General features: G+C 39.9%; 1 long non-coding RNA gene across 2 annotated transcripts; it reads left to right on the top strand.

Moving 5' to 3' along the window:
- The first annotated feature begins 222 nt into the window (after positions 1-222).
- LOC121138375 lies at positions 223-16,574 on the top strand. 2 transcript variants are annotated; one of them, XR_005875423.1, is made up of 4 exons: positions 223-346; positions 443-621; positions 14,289-14,466; positions 16,247-16,574. It is a non-coding gene; the product is annotated as an uncharacterized LOC121138375 (long non-coding RNA). The 2 variants fall into 2 exon arrangements; XR_005875424.1 differs by lacking the exons at positions 223-346; positions 443-621 and adding an exon at positions 6,424-6,474.
- Positions 16,575-16,999: the final 425 nt, after the last annotated feature.

The following is a 16,999-nucleotide window of genomic DNA, read 5'->3' on the forward strand; positions in this document are numbered from 1 at the left end:
ATGTCAAAAAATACACACTGAACAAAAAAGTCTCTTCAACAAACACTTCTAGGTGAACTAGATATCCATACTCTGTAGGAGGAAACAGTCTCCTCCATTAGCCATGTGACTTAGTAGAGGTGCATAAAGATGAGGTAATAAAAGGGCGGTTTACCGCACCGCTAACCACACCCACTTTAGGCATGACCAAAGACATATAAGGACATAGGCGGTGAACTACGTCACTAGCCAGGCCCACTTTTGGTCATGGCTAGGGGTGTTACGGAGGAAGGTATAAAAGATTGAACAGCGGAAGTCTCGTTCTCTTTCCCGGCTTTCTGGCTTCCAGTTCGGCGATGGAAAACTAGTCAGCTTATCTGGGTTACTTGTTTGTTTCTTGTGGGTAATTTCTACAATAAATGCTTACTTTTACTTTCAGTAAGTGTGTCGTTTATCATTGCAGCATCATTTTGGTGTCAGAAGTTCCAGAACCTGGATCCAGGCACCTAGAAAGCATCTGCTCCTCGGCCCAACCACCGCCGGCCCCAGGCACACATGGGCTCTCCTTTCGCTAAGTTCCCCACCACTTCGTTCAGCAAGGCACGATTCCCACCACCGGGAACCAGTACCTTCAACCTGCTGGTAAGGTTAAGTGGTAATCCGAGATTTCTCTTGCAGCCACTTGCTCTTTCACTGGTGGCCTGCTGACTTTGGCCTGAATAAAACTCCACTGGTAACAAACTTAACTGCTTTTACAATGTCAACTAACATTACGATGCAGGATGTTAAGAATTTTCTTGTTTTTTGTATGGATGGGATTTTTGAAAGGGTTGAGGACCTACCTGGAAGATACTTCCTACCCACGATGGTGATTATTAGTTTCATAATCCATATAATTTTGCTAAAGAAATGGTTCAAAAATAGGGCAAAATATGACAAACTTATACAGGTCATACAGTCACTGCAAGATGGTTATGAAATCCTAGAACAAAAAATTCAGGAAATGGAAAATTCCTTGCAGGATAGTAAGGAAGATTTGGTAGAAAATATTCAGGATATTAAAAATGATAATGTAGGTCTGACAAACAGGTTTAAAGAGACAGAACATAAAATTGAATTTCTTTCAGGAAAAATGTGTTCCATACCTATCGATTCAACACACAGAATAGAAAAAGTGGAATATAATGTTGAAACATTTAACCAACAAAACTGTTCCATGTTTGATGATTTCACTAGCAAACTACAAAGACTGGAATATAAGATTGAAAAGCTAACAGAAAAGATTTGTTCCATGTCTGAGAGCAATGACAAACTAGCTGATAGAACGTTATTTCTGGAAGGCAGTTTACATGCCATTGAGATACTTTCTAAGGATGAGGATATTAAATATTTGGAATCACGTGTAAATGATGACTGCAAAAGAAAATGAACGATTCCATGACGTCCTTAGAAAATTATTTGACCCAAGAACTTCAAGAGATCAGAGAAACAATGATGAATAGATTGCAGGTCTTAGAAGACCTCCAATCTGATACTTCAGAATCAGACATACAGGCAGCAAAGTCAGGACAGGGGTTTCCCCACACCTCTCAATGCCGGAAAGATCTCCCTAAGGTTGCTATGCCTTCACCTATGGTTTACCCAGTATCTGTATTTGAAAAACCATCAACAAAAAAGCACCCAAATGGTCCCATTGTTTATCAGTGGGAACCTGTACAGATGAAGGACCTAAAGGGAATCAAGGAGGCCATTGTTTAGTATGGTCTTCATTCTCCCTATATCAGAGAGTTCCTAACCTCATGGGCCATTGCAAATACAGTAACCCCAAGAGACTGGGCCCAATTAGCCTCGGCAGTGCTTGAGAATTCATGTCAAATTCAATGGAGAGCTTTATGGAGGCAAGAGGCGAAAGCCCTAGAGATTCATGAATTAAAGAATGGCTATGAAGCACCCCAAGACAAGATTCTTGGGGAGGGTGCTTACGCTGACCTGCAGGTTCAGTCTGCATATGATGAGCACATGTTTTCTTTATGCTGTAGAGCTGCTTTGAATGCTTTGGATAAAGTTTGTGAAACAGGAGACATAATGCAACCCTATACCAAGGTAGTACAGGGTCCAAGGGAAAGGTTCACTGAATTTTTAGAGAGATTGTCCAGAGCAATAGAAGTACAAGTAACAAATCCAGAATCTAGGTGACTCCTTATAGAATCTTTGGCATATGAGAATGCAAATCCACAATGCAAGCAGGTACTTTGGCCATTAAAAATAAGATCAGTGGCATTGGAGGAATTGGTCCTATATGCAGCTAACCTTGAATGTAAAAGTCAGGGTACGGGAGCTTGGGTAGGTGAAGCGATTTCTACAGGCTTGAGGAGACACTAGGATGCCAAATACCCTACCTGTGACGATATAGACGCCTGGGTAGGGGAGGCAATCTCCAAAAATTTTAACAGATATAAAGATGACACTTGCTTTAACTGTGGTAAAATAGGACATCTGAATAGGAACTGTAGACAACGCATTTCTAGAAATAATGCTTCTATCAGGAATGATTCCGACAGAAGGCCTCAGCCTTCCGGTCTCTGCAGGAGGTGTGGAAAGGAAGAACATTGGACCAAGGAATGTTGGTCGACTACAGATAGACAAGGTAGACCTTTACAGCTGGGAAACATAAACAGGGGCCTCAGAAGGCCCCGAAAATAAAGATTATCTGGTCATTCCCAGTAACAGTGGAGGACAGCCTCTCCCAGGAAATTAAAAGATCCACTGCCCATTGTAAATAATACGGCACTGGATAATACATTAGCTCCAAAGGATGAATCAATTATATCAAGAGGAAACACAAAACGTATATTTTGGCAAACTTCTATACAATATCATAGACCCAAGTTACCAGTTAAAGTAAATAATATGGCGATAATAGGCACGTCCCTGAATGAAATGACAGACTCTGAAAATCCCTCATGGAAGGCCTTACCCTCCCTGGGGAGCAGAAGGGGGATGGATTGGGGTGGGGGATTCAGATGAATGGAGGGCTGGGGGAAGAGGGGAGGGAAAGGGAACTGAGAGTGACATATATAAAAAGTTAAATAAAATATATATTAAAAAACCAAAAAACTAACCATCTCAGCTGGAGATCTACTGCAGTCAAGAGAACTTGTTCCTGTCTTGGGGGGAATTCCTGCCTTCTTTGAGTGTCCCTACCCCTGATGTGTTCAGTCTTTTTGGCAAAGTGTTTTCCATAGGTTTGCTCTCAGAGGCCCACTCTTGATGGACACTCCCTTGCCGATCTAGATGTCAGAGCTGTCACACATTCTGGTAACCTCTCGCCTGATATCCCTAGGCTTGAAGAAAGTGTAGAGTTGCAACAGTAACTGGCAATTGCTCTCAGTTGGGTTCCTCTCACTACTGAGAATTCAGAACCTCTATTTTCACGTGCAAGTTGTCACTCTTGTGTAAATAAAAATCCACCATCTGGGTCTGTATACTCCATTCTCCGAGGTGGTGAGATAGAAGCCCGACTGAAGGATCCGCTGCCTTGTTGACAACAACCAAAAAATATACTAACACACAGCCATCAGGAAAATACTTGTTTCCTAGAATCATAAAATAAAATACCTAAGTTGATGGAGAACTACATTCAGCTATATTTTTCAATCAATTTGGACATAAATAGTAAATCTAAAATAGTTATAGGCTTATTTTTGTTTCATTGTTAATTATTTGTTTATTTTGAGGATTATGGATGGCTATTTGCTTTTCAGGTGTTCATCATGGGGTAAACAAAAGCTACAAGTGTTATTAAACACTGGGTCTTCAATTTAGCCCATGGGATATCTTCTTTTCTGTTTCGTTTATGGATGCAGAATGGCGAGGAAACAAGAATATCCCTTTTCCTGCCATATGCATTAACACTGTAGGTTATTGTCTGTAATTTTTTAAAAAGACCTCATGCTCAATATTTCTGTTCCTATTTGTAGTCTGTTGTCTCTTGATATTTCCAGCTTGCCTCTCCATGTTTGTCACCTCTTTTTAAAAGAATGTTTTTAATTCAAAGAGAATTACATCACTTCCCCTCCCTTTCCTCCCTCTAGCTTCTCCTAGCTATCCTACATTGAACCCTTCACATGCACCTTACTTTCAAGTTGGTAGCTCCTTTTGTCTTTGATAGTTTGTTACATCCATGTGTGTGTATGCACACATCACACACACATACACACACACACACATACACACACACTCTCACATACACAACCAGACAGGCTGAGTCCATTTCTTGTTTGGGGGTACATGGATCCAAAGCTGATTAGTCTGTATTAGACAACCAAATCACAGATGAAATCTTTTCTCCCAGACTCATGGGGATGCAGAAGTGTGCAGCTTGTCCTCATTACATCCTTTTAAGTTCATGATGTTTTCTTCTTTTCTTTCTCCCCTCTCAGTATTAGGGCTTTGCTTCATGCCACACAAGCTGAATTTCTTTCTAGTCCTCTTTTGTTAACCCTTTTCTTTCATGAAATTTATTCTTTCTAAACTGTCATTCAGACTTTTTTCCTTTCATAATTTTTCTTTTTAATAACTTTTTTGTTTTCAGTACATTCTAAATGCATTTTTCCAGTCTTTCCCAGTCCCTCCTCCCACTCCTCCCAATCACATTTCCCTCTCTCCCCCAGATCCATTCTTTCTCTGTTTCCCTTCAGAAAAGGGCAGGCCTCCCAGGGGATACCAACCACATGAGGTGTATCATGGTGCCATAAGACTAGGCATAAATCCTCATATCAAGGCTGGATGGGGCAACCCAGCAATGAGAAAAGGGTCCCAAGAGCAGGCAGGAGAGTCAGAGTCAACCCCACTCCCACTGTTGGAGGTCCCATAAAGAAATACCAATTGAAACAACAATAACGTATATTCACAGGAACTACCACAGATCCACACAGGCTCTGCGATTGCCACTTCAGTCTCTGTTAATCCCTCTGAGGCCTGCTTAGTTAATATCTATGGCCCATATTTTCCTGGTATCCTTGACTCATCTGCCTCCTACAATTCTTCATCCCCCTATTTTGAGGGGTTCCCTGAGATCCAAGATGAGGGAGCAGGTAGAGATGTCCAATATGCACTCTCTCTACCTAATGTTCTATTGTGAGTCTCTGCAGCTGCTCCTACAAGCTGCCTTTGGAAACCTCTCTGATGATGATTGGACTAGGCACTGATCTGTGAGCAGATAAGAATGTCATCACAAGGAATCCTCCCTAGGGTCACCCTGTGGAATTTGGATGTTCTTGCTACACTAGGTTTTCCCATCATTCCCACATATGTCCTCCAATCCCTGGCATCTCTCCCCATATACTCTCCCTCCATTCCTCTCCATCACCTGATCCCTCCTGTTCATAATCCCACACACTCAAATTCTCTGTTTCTGTTCAGAAAGGGTCAGGCTTCCCATGGGTGTGAACAAAGCATGGCATAGCAAGTTGTAATGGGATTAAGCACTCCTTGTATTGAGGATGGGCAAGACAACCCAGTATGAGGAATAGCTTCCCCAAAGCTAGTCAAAGCATTAGGGACAGCCCTTGCTCCCTCTGTTAGGAGTCCCACAGGTAGACAAGCATACATAACTATCACATATCTGTGGAGGGCCTAGGTTAGTCTTATGCAGGCTCCCTGCTTGTCTGGTTAGAACCTGTGAGTTCCTATGAACCCAGAGTAGCTGATTCTGTAGGTTTCTTCCAATGTCCTTGACCTTTCTGGCTCTTAAAATCCTTTCTCGCTCTCTTCAGTGGGATTCCCTGAGATTGGTATAATGTTTGGCTGTGTGTCTCTGCATCTGTTTCTACCAGTTACTCATGAGGGTTCCCTGATGACAGTAGTGGCATTCATCAATCTACGAGTACAGCAGAATATTGTAAGGCCATCATGTTGATAGTTCCCCCTCCAGTTGTGTTTGGTTCTATCCTAGGTCTCTGGGCCATCCAGCCTCTGGGTCCTGGTCACTCCAGGCAGTGTCAAGGGTGGACTCACTCTTATGGTGTGAGTCTTAGACTGGACCACTCATTTGTTGGCCACTGCCATAATCTGTGTGGCACTGTTAACTCAGCACATCCCATAGGAAGGATAGACTGTGGGTCAAAGATCATATGTCTGGGTTGGTTTCCAATCACTTCACTGGAAGTCTTTCCTGGTCACAGGAGATGGCCAGTGCCAGTATCGCTAGGAGTCTTAGTTGGGGTCATCCTTGTAGATTCCTAGGAGTATCTTTTGCACCAGGTTTCCACCAGGCCCAGAAATGTCCCTGTTTCCAGTCACTTCTGTCATTAATCCCTTCACCCACAATCCCCAAACTGATACCTCATTTTCCTGCCCCCAGTTCTCTCACAGGATTTATTCTATTTACCAATCAAAGGGAGATCCATGTTTCCACCATTGACCCCTCTTTGTCACTTGTCCTCTCTGTGGACTGCAGCGTGGTCATTCTTTACTACTAATATCCACTTACAAGTAAGTACATACCAAGTACATACCATGTTTGTAGCTGTCTTTCTTGGTCTGGGTTGCCTCACTCAGGATGTTTTTTTAGTTCTATCTATTTGCTTTCAAATTTCATGATGTTATTTTTTAACAGCTGTGTAATTAATATTCAATTGTGTAAATGCACTACGTTTTCTTTATCCATTCTTCAGTTGAGGGACATTCAGGTTGTTCCCAAGTTCTAGCTATTAAAAATAAAGCTGCCTTGAACATAGTTGAGCAAGTGTTTTTGTGGTATGACTGAGCATTCCTTAGTATATGCCCAAGAGTGGTATATGTGGGTCTTGAGGTATATTGATTTTCCACTTTCTGAAAAAGTACCATATTGATTTCCAAAGTGGCTGTAAAATTTACACTCCCACCAGCAATGGAGGAGTATTTTCCTTGCTCTATATCCTCTCCAGCATAAGCTGTCAATTGTGCTTTTGGTCTTAGCCTTTCAGACAGGTGTAAAATGGACTCTCAGACTGGTTTTGAATGCATTTCCCTGGTGGCTAGGTTGTTGAACATTTATTTGAGTGTTTCTTGGGTATTCGATATACCTCTGTTGAGTATTCTGTGTGTATATCTGTAACCCATTTTAAATTGGATTATTTGTTTTTTTCATGTCTAGTTTCTTGAGTTCTTTGTATATTTTGGAAATCAGCCCTCTGTCAGATATGGAGTTGGTGAAGATTTTTCCCATTTTATTGGCTGCCATTTTGTCCTGTTGACAGTATCCTTTGCCTTACAGAAACTTTTCAGTTTCATCAGGTCCTATTTATTATTGATCTTCCTGTCTGAGCTACTGGTGTTCTATTCAGGAAGTTGTATCCTGTACCAATGCATTCAAGGCTATTTCCTTGGATCAGCCTAACCAATTTATTCTGAGTTCGTTGATCTACTTGTCTTCTTCTGCATTCAGATATCTAGTTATGCCAGCACTATTTGTTGAAGATGTTTTTTTTCTTTCATTGTATCATTTTGGCTTCTTTATAAAAAAATCAGGTGTTTATAGGTATGGATTTATGTCTGGGTCTTTGATTTGATTCTATTGATCCACGTGTCTGATTTTATGGCAACACTGTGCTATTTTTATTACTATAGTAGAGCTTGAAATCAGGTATGGTGATACCTCTGCAAGTTCTTTTATTGTAGAGGATTGTTTCAGCTATTCTGCTTTTTTCCATATGAAGCTGAGTATTGTTCTTTCAAGCTAAAGAATTGTGCTGGAATTTTGATGGGTATTGCACCAAATCTGTGGATTGATTTGGTAGGATAACCATTTTTATTCTGTCAATCCTACGTATCAAAGAGTATGGGAGATGTTTTTGTCTTGTGATATCTTCTTCAATTTATTTCTTCAAAAACTTGAAGTTGTATCATACAAGTCTTTCATTTGCTTGGTTAGAGTCACCTCAATATATTTTATATTGTTTGTGGTAATTGTGAAGCAAAGCATGTAGTTTCCATGATTTCTTTCTCAGCCTGTTTATTTTTGTCTAGTAGAGGGCTACTGAATGTTTTGAGATAAACTTGTATCTTGCCACTTCACTAAAGGTGGTTATCAGCTGTAGAAATTCCTTGGTAGAATTTTGGGGGTCACTTTTGAATACTATCATATCATGTATAAGTAATATGCTTTCATTTCCTCCTTTCCAGTTTGTGCCCCATTAGTCTCCTTCAGTTGTCTTATTGCTCTAGCTACAACATTAAGTACTGTTTTGAATAAACATAGAGAGAGTGTCCAGCCTCGTCTTGTTCCTGGTTTTAGTGGTATTGTGTTGAGTTTTTCTCCATTCCATTGGTTATTGGCTGTGGGCTTGCTCTATGTTGCTTTTATTATGGCTAGATATGTTCCTTGTATCCCTGACCTCTCCAATACTTTTGAAGGGGTGTTGGATTTTGTCAAAGGTTTTTTTTTCCTTCAGCATCTAATGAGAAGACCATGTTTTTTTTCTTTCAGTTCCTTTATATGGTGGATTGCATTGACTGAGTTTCATATGTTGAACCATCCTTGCATCTCTGGGATGAAGCCCACTTGGTCATGGTGGATGATCTTTTTGATGAATTCTTATATTTGGTTTGTAAGAGATTTATTGAAGATTTTTGCATGGATGTTCATGAGGGAAATTGGTCTGTAATTCTTTTTGTTTGGCCTTTGTGTGGTTTGGGTATCAGGGGAACTGTGGCCTCATAAAATGAATTTGACAATGTTCCTTCTGTTTCTATTTTGTGGGGTATTTCTAGGCGTATTGGTTTTAGCTCTTTGAAAGTCTAATAGAATTCTGTGCTGAAACCATCTGATCTTGGGCTTTTTTACTTTGGGAGATTTTTAATGACTGCTTCTATTTCCTTAGGGGTTATAGGTCTATTTAAATTGTTTATATGAACTTGACATAATTTTGGTACATGCTATTGATCAAGAAGTTTGTACATTTCATTTAGACTTTCCAATTTTGCGGATTGCAGTTTTTTAAAAAAGAGAATCACGAATTCTCTGGATTGACTCAATATCTATTGTTAAGTTCTCCTTTTCACTTCTGGTTCTGTTAGTTTGGATATTCTTTCTCTGTGAAGTTCAGTTAGTTTGGATAAGATTTTGATTATTTTGTTGATTTTCTCAAAGAACTAACTCTTTGCGATATTAATTCCTAGTATTGTTCTCTTTGTTTCTATTTTATTAATGTCAGCCCTCAGTTTGATTATTTCCGGCCATCTACTCCTCTTGGATGAGTTTGCTTCTTTATGTTCTAGAACTTGCAGCTATGCTGTCAAGTTGCTAGTATGAGATCGCTCCAGTTTCTTTATATAGGCACTTAGTGCTATGAAGTCTTTTCTTAGCGCTGCTTTTACTGTATCCCATATGTTTGAGTATGGTATGCCTTCCTTTCCACTGAATCCTAGGAAATCTTTACTTTCTTTATTTCCTTCTTGACCCAGTGGTAATTAAGTTGAGAGTTTGTAGGCTTTCTCTTGTTTCTATTGCTGTTGAACTCTAGCTTTAATCCATTGTGATCTGATGAGACACAGGGGGTTAATTCCTTATTTTTCTGTCTGTTGAGACTTGCTTTGTCACTGATTATATGGTTACTTTTAGAGAAGTTTCCATGAGGTGCTGAGAAGAAGGTGTATTCTTTTGTGCTTGGGTGAAATGTTCTGTAGATATCTGTTAGGTCAATTTCAGTAATAAAATCCATTATTTCTCTGTTTAGTTTCTGTCTTGGCAACATGTCCGTTGGTGAGAGTGGGATGTTGAAGTCTCCCACTCTTAATACGTGAGGTTGATGTGTGATTTCAGTTTTAATTTTTTTTACAAATGTGGGGCCTTTGTATTAGGGACATCTTTATGTATTTTCCCCTAATGAGTATGGAATGTCCTTCTCTACCTCTTTTGATTAATTTTGGTTTGAAGTATATTTTGTTAGATATTAGGAGAACTACACTAACTTTTTTTAGGTCCATTTCATTGGTAAAGTTTTTTCCAACCCTTTACTTTGAGGTGATGTCTATTTTTGATGTTGAGGTATGCTTCTTGTATGCAGCAGAAGAATTCCATCCTGTTTTCATATCTATTCTGTTAGTATCTATTTACTGGGCAGTTGAATTCATTAATATTAAGAGATATCAATGACCAATGCTTGTTAATTACTGTTTTTGCTGTTGTTCATGGCGTGAGTGTGTGTGTGTGTGTGTGTGTGTGTGTGTGTGTGTGTGTATGAGAGAGAGAGAGCGAGAGCAAGAGAGAGAGAGAGACAGAGACAGAGAGAGAGATTTCTTTTGGTTTTGCTGGTGAGAGATCATTTATTTTCTGTGTTTTAATGATTGTAGTTAACCTTCTTTTGGAGTTTTCCCTTTGGTATCTTCTGTAGGCAGGATTTGTGTGGATAGCTATTGAATAAATTCGACTTTATCATGGAATATCTCATTTTCTCCTTCTATGTTGACTGAAGGGTATAGTAGTGTGGGATGGCATCTTCAGTTTCTTAGAATTTTTAAGACAATGCCCAAGTTCTTCTGGCGTTTAAAGTCTTCATTAAGAAGTTGGATACAATTCTAATAGATCTGCCTTTATAGATTGCATAGCCATTTTCTCTTTCAGCTTTTAATCTTCTTTCCTTTCTCTGTATGTTCAGTGCTTTGATTATCATGTGTTTAGGGAACTTTTTTATGGTCCAGTTTATTTGGTATTCTACATGCTTCTTGTACATTTATAGGCATCTTCTCTTTAGGAAAATTTTCTTCTATGATTTTGTTGAAAATATTTTCTGGGCCTTTGAGCAAGAATACATTTCTGTCTTCTATTTCTATTTTTTTATACGTTTGGTCTACTCATAGTGTTTCAGATTTCATGACTGTTTTGTATCAGAATTTTCTTAGATTTAATTTTTTCTTTGAGCTATTAACCTATTTCTTCTATCATGTCTTCAGCACCTGATATTGTCTCTTCCATCTCTATTATTCTGTTGGTGATGGTTTTGTCTGTAGACCCTGTTCATTTACTTAGATTTTTATGGTCAGAATTTCCTCAATGTGTGTTTTTATTATTTCTATTTCCTTTCCAGGTCTTTGACAGTTTATTAATTTCTTATAGCTGTTTGGTTTTTTCTTCATTTTCTTTAAGGGATTCATTAATTCTCTCCAATTTTCTTCCTTTTTTTAGATTTTTAAAAATTTAAGTTAGAACCAATCTTGTTTCACAGGTCAATCCTAGCTCCCTCTCCCTCCCCTACTCCCCCTCCCTCCCCAGCAGGTCCCCCAGTCCCCCACCCTATTTCCAGTCTGATCCCCAAGGAGGGTGAGGCACTCCATGGTGGATATCCAGTAACTGTCATTTCAACTAGGTCAGGGCCTAGGTCCTCCCTCCAAGAGTTCTGGCTGAGAAAGCCTCCCATATTGTGGCATGGGCACTCAACTTCTATTTGTACTCCAGGAATAAATACTACCCAAGGCCTCATAGATTACCTAGGCCTCCTAACTGACACCCACATTCAGGGGGTCTGGGTCAGCCCCATGCTTTCCACACAGCCATCAATCTGGAGTTCAAGAGCTCCCCCTTGTTCAGGTCAGCTGTGTCTGTGGGCTAAACCAGCCCACTCTTAACTCCTTTGTCCATCAGTTCTCTTTCTGACACTGCATTCCAGGAGTTCAGTTCAGTGTTTGTCTGTGGGTATCTGCCTACGCTTTTATCAGTCGCTGTATGAAGCTTCTGTTTCAGAGACTCTCTGGCAGTGGGATTGTATGCTGGCACTCCCCTGATTCATGTCTAAAATCCATAAATGAGTGAGTACATACCACATTTTTCTTTTTGTGACTGGGTTACCTCACTCAGTATGGTTTCTTCTAGTGCTTTCAATTTGCCTGCAAATTTCAAGATTCCATTGTTTATTCCCTCTGAATAGTACTCCATTGTGTAAATTTACCACATTTTCTCTATTCACTCTTCAGTTGAGGGACATCTAGGTTGCTTCCAGGTTCTGGCTATGAACGTAGTGGAATAGACATCCTTGTTGTATGAATGTGCATCTTTTGGGTATATGCCTAAGAGTGGAATTGCTGGTAGACTGATTCCCATTTTCCTGAGGAATTTCCATACTGATTTCCAAAGTGGCAGTACAAGTCAGCACTCCCACCACCAGTGTAGGAGTGTTCCCCTTTCTCCATATCCTCTCTAGCATAAACTGTCATTGGAGGTTTTGATTTTAGCCATTCTGACAGGAGTAAGATGATATCTCAGAGTTGTTTTGATTTGCATTTCCTGGGTGGCTAGGGATGTTGAGCACTTTCTCACATGTCTCTCAGCCATTTTAGACTCCCCTTATGAGAATTCTCGATTTAGTTCTGTACCCCGTTTTTTGATTGGATCCTTTGGTGTTTTGGAGACGTGCTTCTTGAGTTCTTTGTAAATTTTGGAGATCAGCCTTCTGTCAGATGTGGGGCTAGTGAATATCTTTTCCCATTCTGTGGGCTGCCTTTTTGTCTTGCTGACTGTGTCCTTTGCTTTACAGAAGCTTCTCAGTTTCAGGAGGTCCCATGTATTAATTGTCGATCTTAGCGTCTATATTACTGGAGTTATGTTCTAGAAGTTGTCTCCTGTACCAATTCTTTAAGGGATTCATTAATTCTCTCCAATTTTCTGTCTTCTTTTTCCTCAATTTCTTTTAGAAATTTATTTATTTCCTCTTTGAGGGTCACTATCACCTTCTAAGGTCTTTTTCTTGTATTTCAGATGCACTTGAATATTCAGAGCTTGTTTTAGTAGGATAGCTGGGCTCTGGTAGTAATGACATATTATCCTGGATGTTGTAGATTATATTCTCATGCTGGCCTCTGGGAATTTGGCTTTGGGGTCTAAGTGCCATCTTTTGAGCTTGTCTTAGTTAGATGGAGGTTTTTCCCCTTGGTTTCTGTTTCCTTTCTGGTTTTCTGACCAGAGTGTCCTCTGATTGAGCAAGAGGTCTCCACTTGAGTTGGGGGCTGGACTTCTTGTGTTCAGGCAGGGGTCTCCACTTATCTTGGGAGCTGGGATATGGTGACACAGAGAGGGTTGTGATTGGGAGTTAGGTGGGGAGGTCACTGAGAGAGCAGGGAAGTTCTACTGCTTGGTGGCCTAGCTAGACTACTGTTGGCTGGAGTGGTCTCTGGTAGAGCATGGTGTCAATTAATAGTTTATTGTTTCAAAACTTTAGGGAGTTACTGTGTTTTATTTAAAATCATGTAACATATCTACATGTGAGATTGAGTATACAAAAAGAATAAACCAAACAGTGTGTGAAAATATAGTATTTGTGAATACATGTCCTTAGACAATGTCTGAAAGGAGTGACGAAGGCTTCATGTCAGGATAAACATCAATCTTACTCAGTTGTGAACCACACAAGCTACAATAATGACTGGCCTATATAGACATGCACACTCGGAGAAACAACCACTTTTTGATTGGGTGTAAGTGCTGCTCCATAAGGTGAAACCCAATTCTGGTACCATTATTAGGCTAAAAACCTGTGGCTAGACACATCATAGGCTCTAGGTAAGACCTACTGCTAAATGGACATAGTATTAAATGCATTATCAATGACTTATCTTTATACCTATAGATTAAACAAAATCTCAACTATTATTGGAAGAGCATCTATTTGCAGTATCTGGTGATTAACACAGATATCCGCAGTTGGTCAGCCTGCAGAGACTATAGTAAGACTGTGGAAGATTCAACCCTAAATGGGACATCCATGTGTAAAAGGGAACTAGTTCCTCATGCTCACAGATAGCACTAGAGAAATCAGTAATGTCATACTTTTCTCTTCGGTGGATGGTATTTAGATCTGTTTTTTACCCAGAAGACTGGGAGTGGATATTATTAATAGTCTAGTGATCCTTTGCTGTAAGGACAGGCTTCACTGAATCCCCAGACTACTGTGTGTATCACAGACTCCTGCGTATTGTTTATCCGTCAATAGAACAATTCTTATAGAAGAGGTCCCATGTATCTTGCAAAAAGTCTATTCTTGAGCTTTTTACAGACCCTTTCTCCCCAGACCATTATCCTGAGCATTGCTCCTTGGTCAACAGAACCCACTCTTAAGGAAGAGGTCAGAGGTTCTCGGAAAAGGACATCTGCATTGCAACCGAGTTTCTATGTAGTCATGTTTTCAGCTTTGTTGTGATAGAAGTCACGAGGAAACTTTTCCCAAAGTTGTACTGTGCTTAACTATGTGAAAAATAAACTGCCCAGTATCAGACTCTTGGAGTAAGCTGTGTTAACTCAGCTTTCTTCTGGTCTCACATGGGTCATTCCTCTGCAGGAAAGCCCACGTCTGTGTCACACTTCTTCTCTGAGAGGCTCAGGATCAGTGTGGAAGAGAAGGAAGAAAGAGTGTAAGAACTAGAGGTGTTGGATAGCTACAAACAAACACGGTCTTCTGGACATGGGAGGGCAGTGGTTATGACGGAATTCACGAGAGCTGTGCAAGCTTCAGCCAGGTCAGATCCTAGGGTGGAGAGGAGGTGTGGACACCAAGCTCCACCTTTAGCCAAAGAGCTGCTGGCAATTGATAGCTGCTGGGACAGGAGAATCTGTTTTCTTTAAGAGTATAGCCCCGTTTGGTCAAACATACTCCACTGGAAGGTTATATATCCAAGAGTATATGGGATTTGATAGGGTAAAAATGAAAGCGACCACAAAGTTAAGTGAGCTGGGAAAGGGGCTTGTATCTGGGAGGAATTAGAAGAGGGGGTGAATAGGAGCAAAACATACTGTAAAAATTTCACAGAACTAGTCAAAATGTACATGCATGGAGTGAAAAAAGTTTGCCATATAAAAAGGAAGAAAATGCTGGTGTGTGTGGTATAAGAGACTGAAACACATAGGGGCTGTGGGATAATGCTCGTGTATACTGTAAAGATGTGTCACTCATATTGATTTAATAAAATGCTGATTGCCGGTAGCCAGACAGGAAGTATAGGTAGAGCAACCAGACTAGGAAAATTCTGGGAAGAGGAAAGGAGAGATACAGTCACCAGCTAGACACAGAGAATGCCTTACTGAGAAAACCTACCAAGCCATTTGGCTAAACATAGGCAAGAATTATGAGTTAATACAAGTTATAAGAGCTAGATAGTAATAAGCCTGAGTAACAGACCAAACAGTTTATATTAATATAAGTCTCTGTGTGATTATTTGGGACTAAATAGCTGTGGGACCAGGTAGGACAGAAGCTTCTGTCTACAAATGGTGCCCAGTGTTGGGCAACTACATCCGCATAAATCCAGAGAGAGCTTGGGAAGGGATTCTAAACATTAAGAAATAGAGGAAAGCATGGCTTCTTGGTAGCAGCATTTTTTCAGGTGGGCTCTGTTTGCTAGAGTCAAGCAAAGGCACAGCTCCTTTAAGAGATGGTTACTGACTCAGTATTAGTAGCCAAAACTGCACAACTCTTTTAAGAGGTCCTGCTACCAAACACTTAAATGGAGTTTATGAGCATCTTGTGCATATTTCTTGGTGGTGTCATGCACGAGAAACTCTGCAGAGTTGGGACAATAAAGATGGTTCCTTCCAGTACTTCTACCATGAAGCTAGACTCCCAGGAAGCCAAGGAATGGGGCAGTGCCAGCCTCCAAAGCTGTAGTGTTAATCCTAGCCATGCAGCTTAGCAGAATAAAGACTCGTGTGGTCACAAAATGATAGAGGTATACATAAAGAAAGATTAAGATTAAAGAAAAAAACAAAAAGAAAAAGAAAAAATCAACAGCAGCAAGAAAACCACTCTAAAATGTTTACAGTGTGTCTGAAAATACAAGTAGGCTTGGGATAGAAAAGAAAAAGGAGAGACAACATCCTTAGAAAACAAATAGAGTAGCTGCCCATGGTGGCATAAGCCTTTATTCCCAGCACTCAGGAGGCGGAGGAGGCAGATCTCTGTGATTTGAAAGCCAGTCTGGGCAACAGAGTGAGTTCTGGGACAACCAAAGATACACAGAGAAACCCTGTGTACCTTAAAAAATAAAAATTAAAATAAGAGAAATAAAATAATAAAAAATGTTACGTAAAGATGGAAAATACACAGATAGTCTAGATACTGTATGTTGTTGTGTTTCTTTAAATTGTTTGACTGCTGAGAAAGGAGAAACAGCTGCTAAAAGATATTTGATTATAAATGCTGCTGGATTAATCTAACCTATATGTTTTGAAAATGCCTTGACTTTAAAATTTAAGTCAAAGGTATTTTACTTTGGATAAGATGTTTTGCTTTTGTTTCCACAGGAAATAAGATACTGTGGATTCATTCTGTGTTAAGAAAATTAAAGTTTTATTGAGGAAGACTCCTTGAAATATCTCCAAAGGGAACAGATGACCCAGATGGTCCAACATTTCAGAGTACCTCTGTTTCAGTTTCTCCTGAATTCTGCATCCAAAACAACTTCAAGGCTGCTGGTTGAGATGATCCAGCCTCACAGAATACTTCCCAGTTAATACTTGGCCATAATCCTAAATTTTCTTTGGCTCCCCAAAGGATTACCCGCACCCTCAATTTGCAGAATGTAACCTAGAAAACTACACCCACATTCCCAAAAATGGATTATGGATATTTGTCTTTGTTTATTGTGTTTGTTACAAGTTGTTATAGATAATGGTCAGGAACAAAAGCTAAACAAAGGAGATTAGATCTGGGGTTCATGTTTTGAAAAGAAAGAAAAATAATGCTCTTTTTCACTGTAAAGATTTGTCACCTGTATATATTTAATAAATCACTGATTGTCCATCACCCAGGCAGGAAGCATAAGTGGGGGCAACCAGACTAGGAGAATTCTGGGAAGAGGAAAGGAGAGACAAGCCACCCTGCTAGACACAGAGGAAGTAAGATGAGAATTCCTTACTGAGAAAAGTTACCAAGCTTGTGGCTAAACATACATAAGTATGGGTTAAAATGATTTGTAAGAGCCAGATAATAATAAACTTGAGCAATAGACCAAACAGTTCATAATTATTATAAACATCTGTGTGATTATTTGGGAC

Source organism: Mesocricetus auratus, unplaced genomic scaffold (assembly GCF_017639785.1).
Source record: "Mesocricetus auratus isolate SY011 unplaced genomic scaffold, BCM_Maur_2.0 contig_12493_pilon_obj, whole genome shotgun sequence".
Taxonomy (NCBI): domain Eukaryota; kingdom Metazoa; phylum Chordata; class Mammalia; order Rodentia; family Cricetidae; genus Mesocricetus; species Mesocricetus auratus.